Source organism: Ambystoma mexicanum, chromosome 8 (genome assembly GCF_040938575.1).
Source record: "Ambystoma mexicanum isolate Mex_15411 chromosome 8, UKY_AmexF1_1, whole genome shotgun sequence".
In the NCBI taxonomy this organism is placed as follows: Eukaryota; Metazoa; Chordata; class Amphibia; order Caudata; family Ambystomatidae; genus Ambystoma; species Ambystoma mexicanum.
This window is the reverse complement of record NC_090929.1, coordinates 1,259,630,882-1,259,654,122: the sequence shown is the minus strand read 5'-3', so window position 1 is coordinate 1,259,654,122 and position 23,241 is coordinate 1,259,630,882. Positions and strand designations below refer to the sequence as shown.

The 23,241-nt window shown below is 49.7% G+C and overlaps 1 protein-coding gene across 2 annotated transcripts in view; it reads left to right on the top strand.

Annotated features, from left to right (window-relative positions):
• BTAF1 (B-TFIID TATA-box binding protein associated factor 1) overlaps positions 1-23,241 on the top strand; it is a 2,675,064-nt gene that overhangs the window by 2,560,886 nt on the left and 90,937 nt on the right. The gene's annotated exons all lie outside the window — the stretch shown is intronic.

Sequence of the window (23,241 nt, the reverse complement as noted above, 5' to 3'; positions counted from 1 at the left end):
ATTGTTCCGCCAGGCTGCCCTTTCTTCACGGTAGCACTAAAGGTGTTTTAAATCCTTTACCTACCTGTTGGGTTGGCCGCCCCTCTCTCTTAACATTGTCTTTTGAAGGGATTGTGTCCTCTGACGTATTCCTCATCTTAGATATCTCCTGCCAGCTCTGCTGGCCTCGGAAAAATTTTTCTCTAGAGGGCGCTGCGTGTCGATGTCCTCCGAGTCGATGTCCCTCGACAGCCGCCGTGTCGACGTCATCCTGCCTATAAAGGCCGCGCGCAGCGTCCGTTGCTCAGTTCCGTTTTTCCGCGCTTACTCAGTGCCTCGGAATACCGTTGCTCAGTTCTTAGTCAGATTAATCCTATTTACCTCGAGTTATTCGATCCGTACTCGATGGCTTCCTCGTCGGAACCAACAACTCCTCGATCCGGCTTCAATAAATGTCGAGATTGTGGGGAAAAAGATGTCGTTGACCGATCCTCACAGAGTTTGTCTGTGGTGTTTGGGAGCTGAACACCATTGTTCGGAATGCGAGGACTGTATGTCCATGACAGCTAAGGCCCTGAAGGAGCGTAGGGGGAAGCTGGAGAAAGGTAAGACTTTTAAAGCTTCTTCTTCGTCGACGAAGTCGAGACATTCGTCTCCTCGTCACCATTCGTGCTCCAGGTCTCGGAGTTGGTCTCATCACTCCTCGAGATCGAAGCACTCGAAGAGGAGACGTCGAAGATCCCCTTCTCCGTCTTCCTCTTCCTCTGTTTCGCCAAAAAGAATCCCTTGCCCCACGAAACATGGTTCCCGGGCTGAATGGGAGGAATTCCGAAAAAATATGAGCGTCTTCGAGAAAGCGGCCTCGACCCCCTCGAAGACTGCCGAGAGCGATGCTCTGGTCGAAAGACCCGAAGGTCAAAAACGCCGCGAGTCGCAGTACCCGGCGAAGGAAACCTCTCAAGCGCGTCTCGAACCCTCGAGTAGGACTATGACCTCCAAACCTTCCTCGAAGGTTCCGTCGACGCCGTCGACGAGGGTTCTGTCGAGGTCGATGTCTTCGACGCCGTTGTCGAAGGGACCTTCGACACACGGGTCTGTCAACTCGACGCCAGCTTCGACACCGGCGTCGACGCCAAGAAAAGTCACGGTTACCACACATCCAGTGACTATCCCCAGGTCCTCGACGTCGATGGCTTTGAGATTGTCGAGTAGAATTCCAATTCTGTCGAGGTCTTCGAGGCCTCCGCCTTTGTTTTCGACGCCACGCTCGAAGCCTTCGACGACATCGACGTTTTCGAGGCCGATAATGACAAGTTCAGCACCCTCTGCCTTGGAAATGGGATTTACTCCCTTTATGAGTTCAGAACAATTGAGAACTATATCCTCAATTTTGGAAGAGGGTGAATTGTCTGAACAGGAAGACACATTTGAGTTACAGGGACCTGTAACCCCAATTAGAGAGGAATTTTCCTCTGAAGAGCGCAGGTTAAAGGATCTTCATGATTCCTTACATGAGGCAAGTGGGTTAGACACTTCCCCGGAGGTGGAGTTTGCTAAGCCAGACCCAGGGGAGCATGCTGAAACCCCCTACAGAGCCTTAATGGCCAGGATCACAGAGTTCATGGGGTGGTCTGCACCTTCACAATCTTTCCAACAAGATGACCTCACGGATATTCTTGACAAAGGCCCACAGGAAGATCCTGTGGTGCCTTTTCATAAAGCTCTTCAGAGAAAGATCATGACAAACTGGGAAACCCCAGATGTAGTACCAGCAGTAAATAAACTGTCTGCAAAGTACAGGGTATCTTCTACAGACCCAGAGTTTTTGTCTAAACACCCATCCCCAGAAAGTCTGGTGGTACAGGCAGCATCCTCTACCGATGTCAAGACGGCTTATCCTACCGTCCCACAGGACAGGGAGGATAAAAAATATGATGCTATGGCAAAGAAAGTCTTTTCAGCATGTAGCATGGCGTTAAAATCTGTTAATGCTACTTGCACCCTTGCTAGGTTCAGCCATACACTTTGGGAGTGTGCTTCTACAGCGGCTGACTGCATCCCGGAGGGAGAAGAAAGGGATGCGTTCCTGAATATTATACAGGACGGTAAAGACGCTATGTGCGAATCCCTCCAGACGGGCATTGATTCGGCTGACAGTATCAGCAGGGCAATGGCGGCAAGTACATCAACCAGGAGATTCGCTTGGTTGAGAAAGTCTGGTTTTGCCCCAGATGTGCAAGCCAGGCTCTTCAACATACCATTCGATGGCTCTTCTTTGTTCGGGAAAAAGGGGGATGACAGTTTAGAGAAACTGCAAACTTCAAAAGCAGCAGCAAAATCCCTAGGAGCTGCAATCCGTCAGACTCCTTTTCGTCCCACAGGAACCTCTGCGAGGGGCAAGTCCTTTCGCTTCTACTCCGCATTCGGAAGAGGTAGGGGACGACTGGCTCAAAGGGGTCAAAGAAGAACTACCCGAGGTGGACGGGGTAGATATTCAAAAGCCACAGCAACAGCAGTTACCTCTTTACCATCGGCATCTGCATCAGCCGCCCCAAAACCACTCTGAGGACTTCCCTCACAGGACACCTGTAGGAGGCAGGTTGACTCAACATCTGGCAGTATGGCAGGCTATCACGTCAGATGCTTGGGCATTGGAAACAGTTGCCCAAGGTTACTGCCTGCCTTTCCTACGTATACCTCAGAGTCATCCACCGGGGATCAGCTCTCAGAAAGCTCCAGATCCGCTCCTCTTGCAGGAAATTTGGGACCTGCTAGAGAAAGGTGCCATAGAACCGGTACCTGTAGCGGAGAGGAACAAGGGCTGGTACTCCCCTTACTTTCTCATTCCAAAGAAAGACGGAGGACTGAGACCCATCTTGGACTTGCGAGAATTGAACAAATTCCTCAGAAAAGACAAATTCAAGATGGTCACTCTTTCTCAGATCCTCCAGGCCCTTCAGTTCCAGGACTGGTTGGTATCTCTGGACCTTCAGGACGCTTATTTCCATGTGCCTATCCATCTCAAACACAGGAAATACCTGAGGTTCGCAATTGGCAACTCTCACTATCAATTTCGAGTGCTGCCATTTGGGCTGACCTCCGCCCCGAGGGTCTTCACCAAGTTAATGTCGGTAGTGGCTGCAAGTCTAAGGAGGGAAGGGATTCACGTCTACCCCTACCTGGACGATTGGTTGATCAGGGCTGTTTCTCCGGAACAAGCTGAGATCCAGCTAAATCATGTGTGCCACTTCCTTCACAGACTGGGCTTCTCCCTCAATTTAAAGAAGTCACAAATGATACCATCGCAGAGACTCCAGTTCATAGGAGCGATCCTGGATACTTCCCTGGGAAAAGCCTCGCCACCAGAGGTGAGGGCTCAAGATGTTCTACAGATGGTTACCAAGTTCCAGCATGCCCAACGTCTCCCAGCCTTCGACTTTTTGAGGTTGCTAGGCCTCATGGCATCCTGCATTTTCCTAGTGCCAGAGGCTCGCCTGAGAATGAGATCCCTCCAGTGGGCACTGAGGACTCAGTGGTCACAATTCTCAGGGAGAATGACAGATCTTCTTCAGGTTCCCGGCAGGGTGGCTCGAGACCTTCAGTGGTGGGCCTGTCAGGAGAACATGCTGAAAGGAGAACAGTTTTGGCAACCCTGGCCGGAGATAACAGTAGTCACGGATGCCTCACTCACGGGGTGGGGAGCCCACGCCAACGACTTGACCATCAGCGGTCGTTGGTCTCCATCGGAGTCCAGACTACACATCAACCTGTTAGAGCTGAGAGCCATCAGACTTGCGCTGAAGGCGTTTCTGCCAGCTGTACAAGGGAACAACGTCCTGATAATGACGGACAACACGGTGGCCATGCATTACCTCAACAAAAGAGGAGGCGTAGGATCACTACCCCTGTGCAGAGAGGCGATGCAGCTCTGGTTTTGGGCAATCCAAGAAGGAATCTCTCTATCGGCAGTTCACCTAGCCGGAGAGAAGAACTTGACAGCGGACGCTCTGAGCAGGCAGAACACAGTCTCCCACGAGTGGGAGCTAGCTCAGGAAGTCCTTCAAGAGATCTTCGCCCTTTGGGGAACCCCTCAGGTAGATCTGTTCGCCACCAGCCTAAACAGGAAATGCGACCTGTTCTGCTCAAGGGAATTTCCCCCGAGAGGAGCTCTGGGAGACGCGTACATAGTGGACTGGGAGTTTCCGCTTCTGTACGCGTTCCCACCGGTCCCTGTCATTCCTCAAATGATCAGGAGGTTGAGAAGATTCCGGCGAACCATGATCCTAATTGCCCCGGATTGGGCCAGGAGAACGTGGTACCCGGACCTTCTAGACTTGTCCATCTGCCCTCCAATTCGACTTCCACTCAGAGAGAACCTACTCTCACAGAAGGGAGGTCAGGTTCTCCATCCAGACATCAAAACCCTCAACCTTCACGCTTGGCTTCTGAAAGGCTGAGGTACAAGGATTGGGACCTCCCTGATGATGTTATGGAGGTGTTGCTTTCGGCAAGGCGGCCAGCAACAAACTCTTTATACCGCTGCCGTTGGAACAGATTTTGCAGCTGGTGTAGAGAACAGAATATCAACCCTTTTTCATGTGGTACACCAATGGTTTTGTCCTTCCTACTATATTTGGCAAATTCAGGCCTTCAAGTTGGCACCATTAAGGGCTATCTCGCAGCGCTATCCATCTTTAAGCGTACTGCGGAAAAACCATCCTATTTCAAATTACCCTTGGTAATACAGTTTCTAAAGGGGTTAACCAATGTTTATCCCCCAAGACCATTCCAAGTTCCCCTATGGGATTTAAACTTAGTACTAACTTTCCTGATGGGTACACCTTTCAAACCTCTCCGTTCTTGTTCGTTAAGATTCCTTACCCTTAAGACTGTTTTTTTAATAGCACTTACATCTGCTAGAAGGGTGAGCGAATTACAAGCTCTTTCTTGTAAACCCCCTCATACAATATTTCACAAAGACAAAGTTGTCCTGCAAGTGAAGCCTAATTTCCTCCCAAAGGTGGTTTCTGAATTCCATATCACTCAGAAGATTACCCTACCATCTTTCTATCCTCCTCCTCACCCGGGGAAAGAGGAAGAGAGGTTACACAGGCTAGACCCTAGGAGGGCTTTAAGTTTTTACATTAGTAGACTAGCCAGGATAAGACAGGCAGACCAGCTGTTTGTAGGTTACACAGGTCACAAGCTGGGGTTACCAATAACTAAGCAGACCATTTCCAGATGGATCATTCTAGCCATTCTGGAATGTTATAAACTGGCAGGGAAAGAGCCCCCTCAAAACCTTAGGGCTCATTCGACCAGAGGTATTGCAGCTTCATCGGCCCTCAAAAGAGGCATGCCGGTTAAAGACATATGTGCGGCCGCTACATGGTCGTCTGTCCATACCTTTACACGTTTTTACAATCTGGATTCCTCCTCCAGTCAAGAGACTAGGTTTGGAAGGGCTGTACTGCATTCTATTCATCAATAGAAGACAGCGTGAAGTCAGTACTCCCTCCTCCGATAATAGAATACTGCTATGGGAGCCTATCTAAGATGAGGAATACGTCGGAGGACACAATCCCTTCGAAGAACAAGTTACTTCTTACCTTGTAACATTCTTTCGATGGGATGTTCCTCCGACGTATTCCTCATCGACCCTCCCATCCATCCCCGCAGTTCTATTTCCCTTGTTGTTGCAGCTTACGCTCCTTCAGGGTGATTAGTTAGTCCAGAAAGTATTATTGTGGGCTACAAAACGGAACTGAGCAATGGACGCTGCACGCGGCCTTTATAGGCAGGATGACGTCGACGTCGATACGGCGGCTGTCGAGAGACATCGACTCGGAGGACGTCGACGCGCAGCGCCCTCTAGAGAAAAAATTTTCCGAGGCCAGCAGAGCTGGAAGGAGATATCTAAGATGAGGAATACGTCGGAGGAACATCCCATCGAAAGAACGTTACAAGGTAAGAAGTAACTTGTTCTTCTACTTCTGCATCCACCTTTTCAACATCGTTAACCAAAGACTTGACTGCAGCTACAAGAACATTTTGCTCCTGGGCCGTTGCCCTGTACCACTGACTCTGGCTACATTTGTTAGATCTGCCTTCTTTAGATTGATTCTCAATTAGAACTGTGTTGGTGCACCTACTTCTTATAACTACCCTTTTCTTCCCCTTTCTAAACCTTGTGAAATGCCATTTTGCTCAGTTTTCATTTAAGTATTTCCTATACTGATGCACTGTCTTGCTTAAACTGGTTCACAAACTTATGGGAAATGTTGCTAGGGTGTGTAAGAAGGTATTTCTGAATAACTTGCATTTTCCCTCCCTTTTGAGAAATTGCTAGAGTATCCCTTGTGTGTGGTTTTCACTCTGCCGTTTTGCTCAGTTTTCACTCTGGTTCACTTGGTCTACAATTTAACTTGGGATTGTGTATATTTTACCTTTCACTTAATTTAACTTGCTTGATGACTGTGATACATGTGTTTTATTAGAAGTGTATAAAATAAATGTATATCTACTTTTTAATACAAAGCTTTGGTCAGTGTTTCCTTGTGCCATAGTACTGTAGGCCTATTGCGTACACCCTGAATACTGCTCATCTCCCTCTTGAGATAAGTCTGACTGCTCAGACACAGCTACCAACTAAATCTTTGTTGTACAGACTGATACCAAAAGGGATTTATTGTTCTCACCTGTAGTCTTAATCTTTTGTAGTGCTCCCTAAGGGAACTGCAAAGGATTCTGCATAACACTGAACACAAGATTTTCTAGGCTCGACAAGACAAGGAGGGGGAAACAGAAGGAGGACGGACAAACAATCTTACTAGACCTTGTCATTCAGATCGTGCAAGTGCGATGGGGGGGAGGGGCGAAGTGCCAACAGGGGATGGGGTGAGGAGCAGTGCAGGTGACTCAATAAGTGCCGCCAGAGGGTGGCTCTCAGGTGCAAAGAGAAGAGACCGTAGGGTTACAGATACAGACCCTTAAATGCTGAAGGGAGCCTGGAGGCTGTGCAAGGGCAACTGCACATGCAGGAGCCTAGGCCCGAGTTCAGGGGTGGCTTGGTGACCAGTGTGCCGAGCTCTCAGGGACAGTAACTGGGGAGCGGAAGAGAGGAAGCCCGCCAATCCTATATGACGAGATTGGCGGGCTGGGTTTATAGCTGCAATCTATTTGGATTCAGCATAACCCTGAGTTTTTCCCTCCCCCCCCGATTCTTGGCAGTTAGCCATTTAGCAGAGTGGCTTGGGTTCTGGGGAAGAACCTCTCCTAGGATGGTACAAGGTGGGATGTTGCCCTTTTTGGGAGGGTGGGGGGGGCGAGAGATTGTCTGTGGGTTGGCATATGCAGGGAGGTGGGGAGGACTTGTTCCCTTTACCGTTTCATTATTATTACAACTGATGTGGTGCCAGTGCAGTGTAGTTTAAATAGGTCTTTGATGGGAAGTCCACTGATGTTGTGATGCTGATCTTATGGCTACACTGAACGGAATTAGCTGGAATGTGCAAGGAATAAATAATGCTGTTAAAAGGCGCAGGGCGCTCTTATTTGATCTGGCATAAAGTGGAATTGGCCATATTACATGAACCGCACCTGGTGGGGGCTGAGTTGAGCAGGTTGAGCTCCAGGTGTTGGGAGCCTCCTTTTCTTCCTATGCTAAGGGGGTGCTTATCATGGTCAGGGACTCAGCACCTCTGTCGGTACAACAAACATAATTAACCCTGAAGTGAGATACGTGGAAATATTGGGCAGATTGGTGGGGCGAGAAGTACCAAAATTGAGTTCCTACATGCAAAATATGGATTTGGACGACTTCTTCAAAAGGATGAGTGACCCGATAATTTATCAGGAATATTTGGTGCTGTGGTTGGGGGACTTTTAATAGTGTTTTGAGTAGGGAGCTGGACGATTGGAGTAAGAACACAATGCTGCCGAATCGGGTGACTAAGACGCTGTCCAGGATCACATCTCTCTGGCTTCTCTCCAATATATGCTGACTGAGACAGTGTTCAAAGTATTGTTGTCCAATTTTTCTGGCGTACATGGATTATTTTCGCATATTGATAATGCTTCTTGGGGGAAGAGGAGGCCAGAGTGGTTGGCAAGGCATAGTTTCTGGATACAACTCTTATTTGGTCATGCTCCACTCTACTTGGGGCGTGGCGGCAGGCGACTTATGTAGAGCCTAACCCACGAGGCTCCTGGCGATGTCCAGCAAATTCCTGACTTATATCCTGCTAATGGCGACACCAGCCAGATCAATGCCTAGATCCAAGCAGGGGAAGGCGTGAGGCATCCATGGCTACCGTGATGCGGCGGCGACTGCGATTCCCAGACGAAGTCTCCGACAGACAGGGACGTGAGGAGAGTGGCGACATGAGGCAGCCACCGCAGGCCACTGATACCACTGTAGCCAACGGCGCAGAGGCTACCAGGACCTTCCCACGCCATGGATAGCTGGAGCTGCTGCATGCTCGCCACGTCGCCTGGAGCGGCCAATGAACAGTGACGGCCTACGGAAGCCATGCTAAACATTGACACAAGCGTGCCAGCAGCAGTCACCTCGGGAAACTGAGAGCATGGGCTGGCACTGCCGCGGCCCCAGAGGAGGAGGAACCGGTGCCCGCTGTGTCGGGACACATAAGGTGGGCGTACAACCTTGGCTGTGCTCTGACTGCAGGAGCGGAGCCTGTGGGATGAACCTTTGCCCGGCAATCAGCGTAGACCCATGGTGTCTCCACTGAGACACAGCTGCGAGAGCAATTGGAGGTGAGTGGGGAGTGCCCAAAGGATCACTGAACTTGACTAACTGCAACTGCCGCCGGCGCGCAGGTCATCCCACCTGTAATTAAGAGCGCAAGGCGTCCTGATATCAGCTGCATGAGGGTTACCACACTATTATAAAATCAGCTGGGAGGAGTGAGCTGCAACTTGGCCAACCATATAGGATCCAGCCGGTGGTCCTTGCTTGCAAGTGCGCCAGCAGGAGGCAGAGACAGTTACTGTGTGCGCTGCCCGGGGGTGCCAGCAGTGAAGTACACTCCGGCAGGATCACCCAATAAGCACGCACATCACTGCTGGCCCGAGAGACTGGAAAGCAGGGGCCTCCTATGCTCAACTGAAGCGGGGAAGGTGTGCGCCCACTCAACGCTTTGGATCTGCGTAAAGGGAAGAGGTCCAGCACCACACACCAATGGGGGGGATCCTCCAACAGGGCCAGCAGGTGCACGGATATGGGTGCGCACACAGCAGTAAGCATGAAGCACTCCAGAGATTGCTTGCCATGAAAGGCAGGAGCAGGCAACTGGAGTGGGCAAGCAGGTTATGCGGGACTGTGGGGTAAGAGGCACCCTAGCGGACAACAATGAGGGGACTGCCAGCAGGCATAACAGCACGCACTTGGAGGTGGGGACAGCCGAGCGCCATGCGGCCCCTGGAGCTGTATTGTAGGGCTGCTCGTGGAGTTCTAGCTGACTGGGACTCGTGGATGGCATAATGACTTGGGTGAGCCGTTCACTGATGTAGAGTGGGTCAAGGTTTTATCACATGCAAAAACGGTTATCTAGGAATGCGCATTCAGTGGATACAATACAAATGTCATGCGTGTGTACATTACACCTGTCGTGCTAGCAAAAGTGACGCACAATATTAAAAAAAAAAACTGCTGGAGATGTAAGAGGTATTGGATCCTTTTTACGCGTGTGGTGTAGCTGTGACATGGTTAAAATATTCTGGTACTCCTACGTCCCTTCCCCTTTCCTCCAAACTGTATGGGCGTCCCTCGCTAGGGATGGGAGACGAAACCTTTTTTACCAGAAAAATCAACTTCCAGAAAAAGCAAAAATAAAAAGCATGTGCTCCCCTGACTCCGCCCACCAGCGCCACTCCTCAGTCCTCTTTTCCGCATTGACGGGAACGGTCTGCTTTCACCAGCACTCCTGGGTTAGGCCTTCGGCGATGTAATTACACGCGCTCTTCCCCGGAGAAGTATTCTCTTTTTCTCTTCCAATTGTTAGGTACTGCTCTGTCCTCTGGCGCCACGCTCCTCCCCGGCGCATGTCGATGATGGCAGGCTTCAGAAGGTGTCCAGCCTGTGAGGGTCCCTTCGCAACGTCCGACCCTCACACACACACTGCTTCCGGTGCCTTCGCCCAGACCACGGTTGGGATGCCTGTACTGCGTGCAACGCCTTGACTTTGACTAGCCAGGTGGCGGGAGCTCTTCGAAAGATCGTCTCCAGAGGACCTTAAAGCATAGATGAAACTGAAGACCAGGCCCAAGGTAAGTGCCCTGTTCTCCTCTGCACCCCTCAAGTGTGACTCCTTCCCAGGGAAGTGCCCAAGCAGGAGTGACCTTTCAGGATCTAAAACCAGCAGGAATACAGAGGCGGCCCCAGCTACCAGCCCATGGGCCGAGGGGTCACAAGATCCTACTGCTGAGGGGCTGCAAAGCTCTATTACCGGGTCCCAATCTGAGGGGCTCCGCCCTAGTACCGGATCCCATGTCTGAGGGGGCGCATGTATGCAGCACTACCGGCACCATGGCTCAGGGCACTACCAGGTCTCGACCGGAGTTGCAGGATAGGTCGCAACCACCACCGCTGCTTGGCGTACTGGTGGAGGCCCGACCCAGCTCAGCCAGCACCACGACTCGGGCACGTGGCGTGGAGCAAGACAAAATGGCCACTGGACAAGACAAAATGGTGGCTCACCCGGCACCCTTCCCATTCAGAGATCAGGCAGAGGAGCGAGCTTCCAGGTCGGATTGGACAACGCCTGGTACACATCCTATCCCTCTGCTTCGCTGGGAAGGTACACATTCCCCAACTTGGTGAGACGGGTGTTAAGGAGAATTCTCATAAATGGTTGAGTCCCTCAGCAGCTTTGCTGGATTTCTAGGATACATATTTTCACCTGGTAAGAGTGTGAGCCTTTTTTGCCCCACTCTTACATGTGTTTTGCTATGTGTATTTCTACTTTGGGTGATATTGGGCACTGGAGCCTCACCTACTCCATGTGCACCACTTTTTGTGTGTTACACAGCACCTTCAATGCAGTGACACAGGGTTGTCTTTGAGACTTCCCACTGACTCCATTTTTCTGGGGCTGACTACTGTCCCCCAGAAACAGGTAAAGTTGCCATTATCTTTATATAGTAACTTTAAACCACAGACCCAGTACACCCCATCTTACATTGAGTATTGGAAAGGGTTAACTCTTATCCCTTTTTTGTCTGTACCTCTTGGAGCCTTCTTTCTCTCCTTAACATTAAGACTTGGCTGGTGGCAGTGGTATCTACCCTAAGTTTTCTACTGCGATTATATTATATAAACGTGGTATTGGTTCAGGCTATTATATTAGCATCGAACATAAACCTGCTTGACCAAATATATTTTATTTTGGTTCCGGCTGGGTTTATTGGCCATTTCTTTTCGCTAAAGTCTTTCTTGTGCTTTTCTCTGCGCGCCAAACTGGGGATGACTCCTTTGTTTGCTGTCTTTTCACAGGCTTCTGCACAGAAGCGCTCCTTAAGGCGCCTGATAGTCTAGGTAGGATGTGAGGGAGGGATCTTCGGGACCCTGCCAAGGGTTCCCTTGGTCACACTTGTCTGATTGGCTAAGGGGACTGGCCTTGCAGCCCAGCCACCCTGCTGTGTGATTGACAGCCAGGCTGTATGAATGGGGGAAAACTGCATAAAAAGCAGGTCTCTGGGACTGGAAGAGCAGAGTCACCACTGGAACAAAAGAACCAACGAGGAACTGGAAGAAGAGGGACCCCTACAACGACTAAACTGCCCGGTGAAGCACTGCTGCAGGCCTGAATCTCCAAATCCAACGGCAGAGAAGATCCTCCAGGAAACTTCTTCCCTTGAGCTGGTGGGACCAACCAGTTCGCCCAAACTACAATCCAGGACCCCGCCTCTGGTCGAATTCGCTGTACAGAGCTACAGTGGGCCGGATAGCCAGGAAGGTCGGACCCTGCTTGGGTTTTAAGGAGCGCACCTTTTATTTGTTGTTTTGCTCTGCTGCTGGTTTTTTCTTTGGGTGGCGCAGGCCCCTCCAGTCTTTCTACTTCGTGTCAGTCCGACAGTCGCTTCAGGAACCGTGAGCCTGCAGGAACCACCAGGAACGTCCGCCTCAGCTACAGCTCCCTCTCCGTTTTAAGGTACTGTGCAAATCTGGTTGTCTGTTTCGGTCAGCCGCGGTAAAAGTGTTTGAAATCTTTCTCCAATCCGAGGGCTTGTCCTTCTCTTCTCTTTGAACTAACTTTTCTACCAACCAACCTCGTCCGGAATCTGTTTCACGAACTTTACCGCGAACTACCTTGAACTGTGTGATCTTGAGCAAAAGACTTTTGACCCATTGACTTTGGCCCTAAGCCTTTTCTAGCTGATCTCCTCGGTGTAGTCTCTCTTGTTCAATTGCCCGGAGTACTTACCTGTTGGTTTTGCCTAATTTCTAATAACTGTCTTTCCCTCCCTTTTAAATTTCTGGAGTGCCATTTTGCTCCCACCTCATTTTTGTGAGCTTAACTTGTCTGGAATTTAAGGGAAGGGAAGGGAAGGGAAGTGGTGTGGTGTATTTATGATTGTGATTTTCAACTTGCTTAGAATAGTGAAATCTTATACAACTGTTGAGTAAATAAATATATATTGTTTTACTTAGAAACCTTGAGTCAGTGTTTGCTTGAATCATAGTAATTGCTGTCCTTTGTGTAACTATTTGTACTGCTCACTTACTCTTGAGATAAGTCTGGCTGCTCCGCTACTGCTACCACTATAACTGTGTAGTACAGGCTTGTATCAAAGGTGAAATTGTACTGTCACTTGTAGTCTAAATTGTGTGTAGTGTTCCCAAAGGGTACTGCATATATTTCTGCCTAACAACGGGGCACACCAGGACACTGCAGCCTCAGTGCCCGACCCCCCTACGCCAGCAGGTGCTCCTATCCTATTAGGCACACCTCCTGCGTACGAGGACAAGTTCTTCGAGAAGTTCCTCGCCCTCATGAGATCACCACAGATGGGTACCATCCTCGGGAACTTATCAGGAACATGCTTCCTCCAGTACAGCCACAAGCACCCACTGCGGTACCGCCCTTAGGTACAGCTCAGCCCCTGGCTCTCAGACCCGTCCCAATCACGGCAGCTCCGGCTCAGCAGCCTCTGGCACTGATAATCATCACGCCACAGCTGCCTGCACCCAGCACTCCTCTGGCTCCCCCAGATCTGCAGGACACAACAATGGACACAGACGAGGAGGAATACCCAGACACCCCATTGTCAGCCAAAGCATTTCATGAGACTGGCGGGTTTGGCTGAGTAGCTAGGCACTCCGCAGCCACAGGTGGAACAAACCGAGGCTGGGTTCCTGGCTGAGGTTCTTGCGTTACGTCTTCCTACTAGAACGGGAATTCCACTTAAAAAGGATGTTGAAGTGTTAGCCAAAAACGGCTGGGTCAGACCACACACTCCCCATACTACCAACAAGCGTCTGAGCACTAAGTACAAGCAAACGGAAGGGGATTCCCTCCTATTGTCTGCGCACCCCCAACCGCACTCCTCAGTGATGGCAGCAGCATCACTATACTCAAAGCAACAGTCTTCCTCAGCGGCTTTGGCATCTGCACTCCTGGGCAAGGAGGAAAAGCTCTTGGAAGTGCTTGGAAAGAAAATGTACTCAAACGCCACTCTCACCTGCGCCAGGCTAACGCTATGTTGGCGGCTGGCGAAAAGAAACTGGGGCGGTAGATCGCAGACTTCCTTCCAGAGCTCCCCGCCCACAGCCAAGCACACTTCAAGGCTGGGTTGGCGGAGGCCAAAATTGTGGCCCAGGATATAATAGAGTTCACTGTGGCCCACATTGATCCATCAGGCCGAGCCATTTGTATTGCCACAAACGTGTGAAGGATGGCATGGCTCAAGGCGACAAAATTCAACTGTGACGTGCAGGAGAGCATACTCGAACTGCCTTTCGACGGGGGTGTGTTAGGCAGATCCTCTGCAGTGCCCTTAGGGACCACTACACACAATTAAGACTCCAGGTGGCAATACAAGTTTTACCTTTGGTACAAGCCTTTACTACTATGTTAAAGTGGTAGCAGTAGCGGAGCAGCCAGGCTCCTCTCAAGAGTATATGAGCAGTAGCAGAGATTACACAAAGGAACCACAATTACTGTGACTCAAGGTTTCAGGTAAAAAATAGAAGTACATTTATTTTTAAATCATTTGTTATGAACGCAACACTTCTATTTATTCCAAAGCCACACGTAAAATACACTACAACTAACCAATTCACTTTGTACGGTATACTTCAAGGTAAGTAACCTGTGTTTTAGCGGACCGGTGTTGTGAAACAAAAGACGTTAGCCTCAGTTCCGTTTTTTCCGCTCACGTGTTCGCTTTGGAAATCTCGGCGTGCGTCGACTCTTTGGAGTTTGTTCTTTCTCAGTTCTTCGAACCTGTTCGTATTGTGAAGTATATTTTTCTACCTCTTCTTCCACCCCGCGTCCGGGCTTCAAGAAGTGTGGGGACTGCGGGTCCAAGATGTCGTTGACCGACTCGGACGACGCCTGCCTCTGGTGCTTCGGGGAGGCCCACGACGCGGATGATTGTGTCGACTGCCAGTCGCTTACGTCCAAGGCCTTGCGGTAACGTAAGAAGAAGCTGTCGGTAGGTAAGGTGTCCAAGCCCTGGAAGGTGAGGTCCACTGGGCTTTCGACGGACGATTCGAGGGGCGACTCTCCACATCGTAGTCATAAGTCTAGGGTGTCTCGGTCCAGGAGTGGGTTCCGCCACTCCTCCTCCTCTTCGAGGCACTCCAGGAAGCGCTGTCATCGGTCGCCTTCCCCATCCTCTTCCGAGTACTCTGCCCGTCGGCGGGTTTCTTATCCCACCAAGCGATCCTCTCCGGAGGAGTGGGCTTCCTTCGGGAAGACAATGTTGGCGATTCTTGAATCGCAGGGCTCCGGTCCGTCCACGCCTCGGAGAGGTGTCGGTCATGACCATACTGGAGACACCGCTCGTACGCCTTTGGGCTCGGGTGGTCCGCACGATTCGCGGGAGAGGTCCCACTCGGACAAGGGGAATCGTTCCAGGCATGCCCGTTCCAGGTCCCGGTCCTCGACGTGCTCGAGCCCGTGTGCACCTGTGAAGTCTTCGAAGAAGACATCAATGCCGGTGGTGCCGAGGTCGTCGACTGACTCTCTCGAGGCTCCGCCTCCGAGGAAGTTGTCGATGCCATCGGCGCCCAGGCTGTCGAAGGACCCGCTCGGGGCTCCGCCCTCGAGGCCTGTGTCAAAGCCATTGATGTTGTCGGCGCCACGCTCGACGTCGACGCCGTTTCGCCCGACGCCTTTCGAGGCTGTGGTGTCAGAGGTACCCCGTGGCATGGGGGAACCCCCTGGAAAGGCTCTGGCCAAGGCAAAACATGTCTTTCTCCCCTATTCAATGCCCACTTTCCAGCCTATGGATTATATTTCCGAGTTGGATGAGGGTTCTGAAGATGGGTTGGTTCCGGACACGGTACCAGATGAGATTCTTTCTGGTCATAGCCAGATTGAGGACTTGCGTCAGTCACTGCATGACGCCAGTGGTCTGGACACCTCTCCGGAGGTGGAGTTCTGTAGGCCTGAGCCTGGCATCCATGCCGAGTCATCGTACTGGCGCCTAATGTCGAGGGTCACAGACTACTTGGGGTGGTCGGTGCCCCCAGTTGATTTTGTGCAGGATGACCTTAAGGATATCCCCGATCAAGGTCCACCCACTGACCCGGTACTGCCATTCCATATGGCTCTGCAAAGAAGGGTGGCAGTGGATTGGACTGCTCCGGGGAGTCTCCCGGCAGTGGGCAAGTCCTTGAGCGAAAATACCACCCAGCCAGTAGCGACCCTTGCTACTTGTCCATGCACCCCACTCCGGAGAGTTTGGTGGTGCAGGCGGCTGCGCCCCAGCTAAGCAGAGGTTGTATCCTACCATCCCTCCTGATAGGGACGACGACCGCATTGAGGGCTGGACGAAGAAACGGTTTTCTTCAAGGGGTATGGTGCTTCAACCAGCCAACTCTGTATGTGCCTTGTCTCGTTTCACGCACACTCTGTGGAACTGTATTGCCTTAGTGGCTGAACATATTCCCGAAGGGGACGAACAGGATGGTTTTCTTGCTATGGTCCAGGATGGCAAGGATGCCAAGTGTGCGGCCGTTCAGTCGGGTTTGGACATGGTAGATTGCGTCAGCCGGTCCATGGCGGCGAGCACCGTAATACGCAGGTTTGCGTGGTTGCGGAAGTCTGGGTTAGCTCCTGATGTGCAAGCCCGGCTCCTCAACATGCCCTTTGATGGTGTCCATCTTTTTGCCAGCAAGGCTGACAAGAGCCTTGAGAGGTTGCAGACCTCAAAAGCTGCAGTGCAGTCGTTGGGAACGCTGCAGTTCACCAACCTCTGCCTTTTCGTCCTAGGGGACAGCAATGGAGGGGAGGTTCCTTTCGTTATTACTCATCCTTTGGTAAAGCGAAAGAAGCTGCTAGTCACAGGGGCCGCCGTAGGAGTGCCAGAGGTGGAAAACAAGTTACTCAAGGTGCCAAGGCCGCTCGGGCTGTTGCCTCTTTGCCCTCAGGCAACGCCGCAGCCGCTTCAGCTCAGTCATGAGGCCATGTCCCATGCTTCGCCGGTTGGGGGTAGGCTGGCGCAGCATCTTGTAGAGTGGCGCACCATTACTTCAGATGTGTGGGTTCTGGAGATCATAACCCACGGCTACTGTCTTCCTTTCTGGCAGAGGCCTCAAGACAATACACAGGGGAAACTCTTTTTGAAGAGTCTGGATCTGCTCCTTGCGCAGGAAATTCAATCCCTACTGGAGAAAGGCGCCATAGAACTGGTGCCTGTAGTGGAGAGGAACAAGGGATGGTATTCCCCTTATTTTTTGATTTCCAAGAAAGACTGGGGATTGAGACCCATCATGGACTTGCGCGGTTTGAACAAACTCCTCAGGAAGGACAAGTTCAAGATGATTACACTCTCTCAAGTCATCCAGGCCCTTCAACTTCAGGACTGGTTGGTGTCTTGGTAGGAAGAAACCTGTGCAGTTCCCTTTGGGAACACTGCAAAAGATTTAGGACTACAGGTGTTAGCAGTCTGTACCACCCAGATTTACCTGGTAGATGTGGCTGAGTAGTCAGACCTCCCTCAAGAAGAGTTAGGCAGTATGCGAAGTATACAAAATAGGCACTCCGTTACAATAACACAAGCAAACACTGACCAGAGCTTTGGTATCAAAGTATATAATTATTTATTTAAAAACACACTGTGAAACACTCCAGCACTCTTATTGTAAAACACTCTAAACACAATTACTATTATAATATATACACCCCCTTGTTCCTTATCAGAGAGTCTTAGTTCACACCACTTATTTCCATACAGAGGTGAGCGCTTAACTGTAGATGGCACTCCAATAAGTTTATGAAGAAGGGAGGGAAAAAGAATATGAGAAGGTACACCACTCTAATGTTTAAGAACACTATTAGCAAGGCAGTAGAGCAAAAGTCACTTGTGAGCCAAAGTCCATAGGCTGGGCCCACTCTTAGAGAGAGCAGAGCACAAATGCGCCCAAGATCACACAGTTACAATAGGCTTAGAAAGTCTTGCAGAGAGTTAGAAAAGAGTTTAGAGAGGCTCAGAAAAGTTTAGCCAGGGTGTCCCAAACTAACCCAGGTTCGAAAGCCGGGGGCTAAATCTACCCTGTACAGTCGGTGGCAAGGGAAGCCGGGCGGGACACGGTACCTTAGGTGGGAAGGATCCTCCAGCGGGGGCAGTTGTTCCTGGCGTGGCCCCAGAGGACGTGGTACCCGGACCTTCTCGACTTGTCCATCTGCCCTCCACATCGTCTTCCAAACCGAGACGATCTGCTCTCACGGGAGGGGGGGGGGTCAGGTTCTCCATCCAGAGGTCAGATCCCTCAACCTTCACGCTTGGTTTCTGAAAGGTTGAGGTATTAGGATTGGGACCTCCCTGAAGACGTGATGGAGGTGTTGCTCTTGGCCAGATGGGCAGCAATAAAGTCCCTGTACTGTTGCCTTTGGCGTAAGTTCTGCGACTGGTGCAGGGTTAAGAATGTGGATCCTTTTGCATGGGGCATTCCCATGGTTCGGTCTTTTTTGCTTTCTTTGGCCCACAGGGGCTTGCAAGTGGGTACCGTTAAAGGTTACCTGGCCACTGTCCATATTTAAGCGCTCGTCTGAAGAGTGTTCCTATTTTAAAATTCCTTAAATTTCTCAATTTCTGAAAGGGCTCACTAATGTGTTCCCTCCGTCGCCTTTCCAGGTACCCGGTTAGGATTTGAACCTTGTTCTCAAGTTTCTGATGGGTGCTCCGTTTGAGCCTTTGCATTCATGCCCTTTGAGACTGTTGACTCTTAAAACTGTTTTTTGGTTGTGGTCACTTCCACTCTGAATGAGTGAGTTACAGGCACTTTCAGTTAAGCCACCCTTCACTGTCTTTCATAAGGACAGGGTTGCCCTTAGAGTTTGTCCTTCCTTTCTTCCGAAGGTGGTGTTGGAATTTCATTTAGGCCAGAAGTTTGTTCTTCTGGCATTTTATCCTCCTCCTCATCCTCATCCTGGTAAGGAAGAGGAGAGGCTTGATAGGCTTGATCCTAGGAGAGCGTTAAGCTTTTATATTTCACGCGTGTCCCGGGTCAGAGTGGACGATCAACTAATTCATTGGTTACGCTGGAAAGTGTTTGGGACAAGCTGTGACTAAGCAGATTTTGTCTCGCTGGATTATTCTGGCTATTTCTGAATGTTATCGCTTGGCGGGTAAGGACCCACCGGTCGGCTTGCGGGTCCATTCTACCAGGGGTATGGCTGCCTTTACTGCCCTGCAGAGGGGTGTTCCTATTCGTAACATCTGTGATGCAGCCACCTGGGCTTCGTTCCATGCCCACTACTCCCTCGATTGTATCCGTGGGCAGGATCTGGCCTTTGGCAAGGCGGTCCTTTACTCTGCAATTTAATTGGGCATTCTAAATTTCTATCTTCTAAATTCTTTTTCCCACCTCCTTACGTTGGTACTGCTTTGGGAGTCTGTCATAGATATGGAATACGTCGGAGGACCCAATCCCCTCGAAGAATAAGTTACTCTTACCTGCTAATGTTCTTTCGATGGGATGGTCTGATGACGTATTCCGTATCGCTCCCTCCCTCCCTTCCCCGCCACAGAATTTCGTATGCGATTGCAGCTTAAGTTTCCGCAAGGCTTTGTGTGGTCAGACTGGCAGAAGACTGGTGCCACACGTTCTGGGAAAAAACTACAACTGAGGCTATGGGCGTCGTGCGTCCTACTTATAACATTCGGTGCCGTCGGAGGAGGTCCTCGAGGGCGGCGTATCGACGTCATCGACGCAGGACGCAGACGCCGAAAGATTTTCCAAAGCAGCACAGCTGTGGTGATTACTCTCATAGATATGGAATACGTCGTCGGACCATCCCATCGAAAGAACGTTACCAGGTAAGAGAGTAACTTGTTCTTCGGTCTTACTAAAGAAACGCGTATCCGCTGCAAGAAATGTTACCGGGGCAAAAACACACTTAGCACCTGAAATACCCAGAGAGAGTTGGGGGCAAAAATCATAGGCAAAACTTTTGTCAAGGCAGACAGAACCAGAGTACACACTTAGACAGAAATTAAAGTCAATAGGCCGGAGCCAGTGTCAAGTGGAACCGGGTTCCTGTTGTCGAGGATCACACAGTCGGGATAGTTCACAATTCAATGTAGTCAGGAGTACTTGGATATTGTCAACCGATGAAGCAAAAGTTATAAGAAGGAGGGAAGACCAGGACAAGCCTTGGAGGCGAAGAAAAGGGATTCACCCAAATTCCTTGAGCAGAACACAGTACCTTATTCAATGAAGAAGCTGGTGCCACGGCAGTTGTTCCTGGTAGATTCCTGCAGACCCACAGTTCCTGGAGCTTCGATCCAAAGGAGGATGTTTGGAGGGGTCTGCACCACGCACGGCTGAAGCCGGCAGTAGCGATGGTAAATAAAAGGTGCGCTCCTTAAAAACGGAAGAGGCTCTACAGCAGTGTGCAGCGATTCCGACCATGAAGAGGATCGTCTGGCTGTAGAAGATGAGCTGGTTATTCCCACCAAGCTCAAGGGAAGAAGACTCCGGACTGGATCTTCTCTGGTCGTCGAAGGGTAGATGGCTCAGGACTGCAGTAGGGCTTCACCGGGACGAGATAGTTGCAGCAGTCGACTTCTTCTCCGCTTCTCTTCGGTTCCTTGTAGTTCCAGTGGCGACTCTCACTTCTAGCCCAAGAGATCTGCCTTTTATGCGAAAATCCCCCATTCACACAGCCTGGCTGTCCATCACGCAGCAGGATGGTTGTCCAGTCCAGACAACTACCCTGGCCAATCATGACAAAGTGCATCTTGGGTTTCCTAGGATACCCTGTGCAGGGGGTGACTATACCCCTCCCTCACATTTAGCCCACCTAGACACCCAGGCGCCTAGAGGTGGGCTTCTTGGCAGAAGCATGCCAAAAGACAGTGAATAAAGAAGGCAAACCTGGTTTGCCGTACAAAGTAAAACACAAAAAGGACTTTAACAAAAAGAAATGGCGAATAATCCCGACCGGAGCCAAAAGAAAAAGTATTTGGTCAAGCCGGTTTAAGTTCGAGGCTAACATAATAGCCTAAAACAATACCACGTTTATATAGTATTTCGCGGTAGAAAGGTTAGGGTAGATACCACTGCCAACGTCCAAGACTAAATGCTAAGACCGAAACATTGCTCTAGGAGGTACAGATCAAAAGGGCTAAGGATTAACCCTTTCCAGTACTCCATGTAAGATGGGTTCTACTGGATCTGTGGTTAAATGATTAAGTAAAAATAATGGCAACCTTACCCTTTTCTGGGGGACAGTAGTCAGCCCCAGAAAATGGAGTCAGTGGGAAGTCTCAAAGACAACCCTGTGTCACTGCACTGAAGGTGCTGTGTAACATGCATGAAAAATGAGGCCATGGAGTAGGTGAGGCTCCAGTGCCCAAGATCACACAAATGGTAAAAACACACAAAGCAAAACACATGCAAGAGTGGGAAAAAGCCTCACACTCTTACCAGGCGAAAGAAATAAACCCTAGAAATCTAGCAAAGCTGCTGAGGGACTCATTAGGTAAGGGAAATCAGCCATTTATGAGAATTCCCCCTAACACTAAACATAACTTATCCTGATGGATCATCCTGTGAATCTGAGTCTTATGATTTGGCTGGGAAGGGTGTGCTTGATTGAATCGGGGCTCATTTTAACCAGAGGCCTGGCTGTACCTCTGCCTTTTATGGGATTGGAGTCCCCTATCTAGATCTAACTATTTACACCGCCTGAACATTCCAATATACATATAAAAAAAAAAACGGGCGGATCCAGCTTCCCAGTACTAGCAGCCAAGCTGTTGAACGCCTTGCCTAACACACTCGGAGCAGAACCATCCTTCTGGTCCTTCAGAAACAGTGTCAAAGCATGGCTCTTCGATCAACAAAACTAACTTGCACTCCCTGCCACTCTGTACAAATTGTTCAGTGCCTTCTCCTGTAACTTTGCCCAGACTTGTGTAACTGAAGTCAACTGCTATATAATTTGTATCTGTAATTGTATGTAATATATGTCAACTGCTGTTTGACTTGTATCTGTAACAATGTATTTGAGTATAAGCGCCTAGATACCGGAGTTATAAGTGTGCTCTACAAATAAACAAAACTATATTGGACATCTGTGAAGGAGCTACATGGACTTCGCTGTGCACGTTTTCAAAGTATTACTACCTTGGTTCCCATTCATGACAGGAGGATCGCTGTGGTTCAACAGACAGAAACTGAGGCTTCTGGTGTAGGTGGTAGTTTCAGATGCTGCTTTGGGAGTCTTATTTAAGGTGAAGAAGGAATCCCTTAGATTAGAAGAACAAATTACTTATTACAGTTTGCTATTGTTCTTTATGATGGATTAGTCCTTCCTCCCGCTGATTCCTTACAGCTCGCTCAACCTGCTCCTGTTGGTGGATAGCTTCTACACCTCCTCGGTTCTGCAGTCCCTCAGCAGCTGACTGTAGGGGTGGGGAAGGCAACACTCACGTCATGGGGTGCCAAGTCTCCATATATACCGGCCCCCTAGTCCCGGCCGGCATCTGGACATGCACTGTGCAAGGCTGACACCGAACAGCACTGGGCCCCTGGTGGCTGAAAAAGTTAAGTCAGTTTGTGCTGGCGAGAGAATATCCAAGAGGAGGAATCGGTGAGGAAGGACTAATCCATGAGCGAGAATATTACTGAGAAGTAAGTAATTTGCATACTGTATTGTGTTCCCAAACATTTAACTGCACAAATAATCTCCTCTCATTAATGAAATCTTATTTCTATTGATACATATGCCAAATTCTTTTCAGTTCAACGTTAAAAAATGTTGATTATTCTCCTTTAACATTTTGCAAGGCAATTGGTTTGCTTTTCATTCATTTTAGATGGACATTTCAATTTAAAACTTTATGAATAAGAAAACTACACTATCTTTTGAAGAACCAGCCTTCCATCCCTTCATAAATACAGAGACAAGAACGATTCATTTTACGACCAAATCTAGCCACCCATTAATTTTATTGTTGTGGGATCTCACAGATCTAGGAATGTGAAGTAGGAGAATGTAAAAGTTACTTACCATGGTAATCACTTTTGTCATAGTACCATTGTGTGACTGGGTGGAACCTTGCCTGCACATGTGCACCAGCTATCTAAAAAGCTATTGATGTTATATTTAATTTTTGTGCAAAAACCTCTTGTTCTTGTAGGCTGCTGGCATATTCTGATTTTATTTGTCAACATTTTAGAATTCACCCCCATGTTTTCTTTTAGCAGAAGTAGGTAACTGCAGCAGAGGTAGGATATTTGAGAAGAAGTGGTAAAGTGTTTGGGGGGGGGTTATCTTCTCAAGACTACTGGAGACATAGAGGCTGAATTGGTGCTCTGCCTGGAGAGTAAACTGAGAGAAATGCGCTCAGTGCTGACCAACACTTGAATGGCCACAGGACCATCCAGGTCATTTGCCTACATAACATGACTTGCAAGCTCTCCATGGGCCAATGGCATGATACACCAGCAGAGAAGCCATGGTGCACTGATGCTGGTTCGATTTAGTGTGACCAGGTAAACCTTGGCTATTTAACTTTGCAGAACTGCAAAGTTGTAGGAGCCGTATTGGATTATCTCAGTGC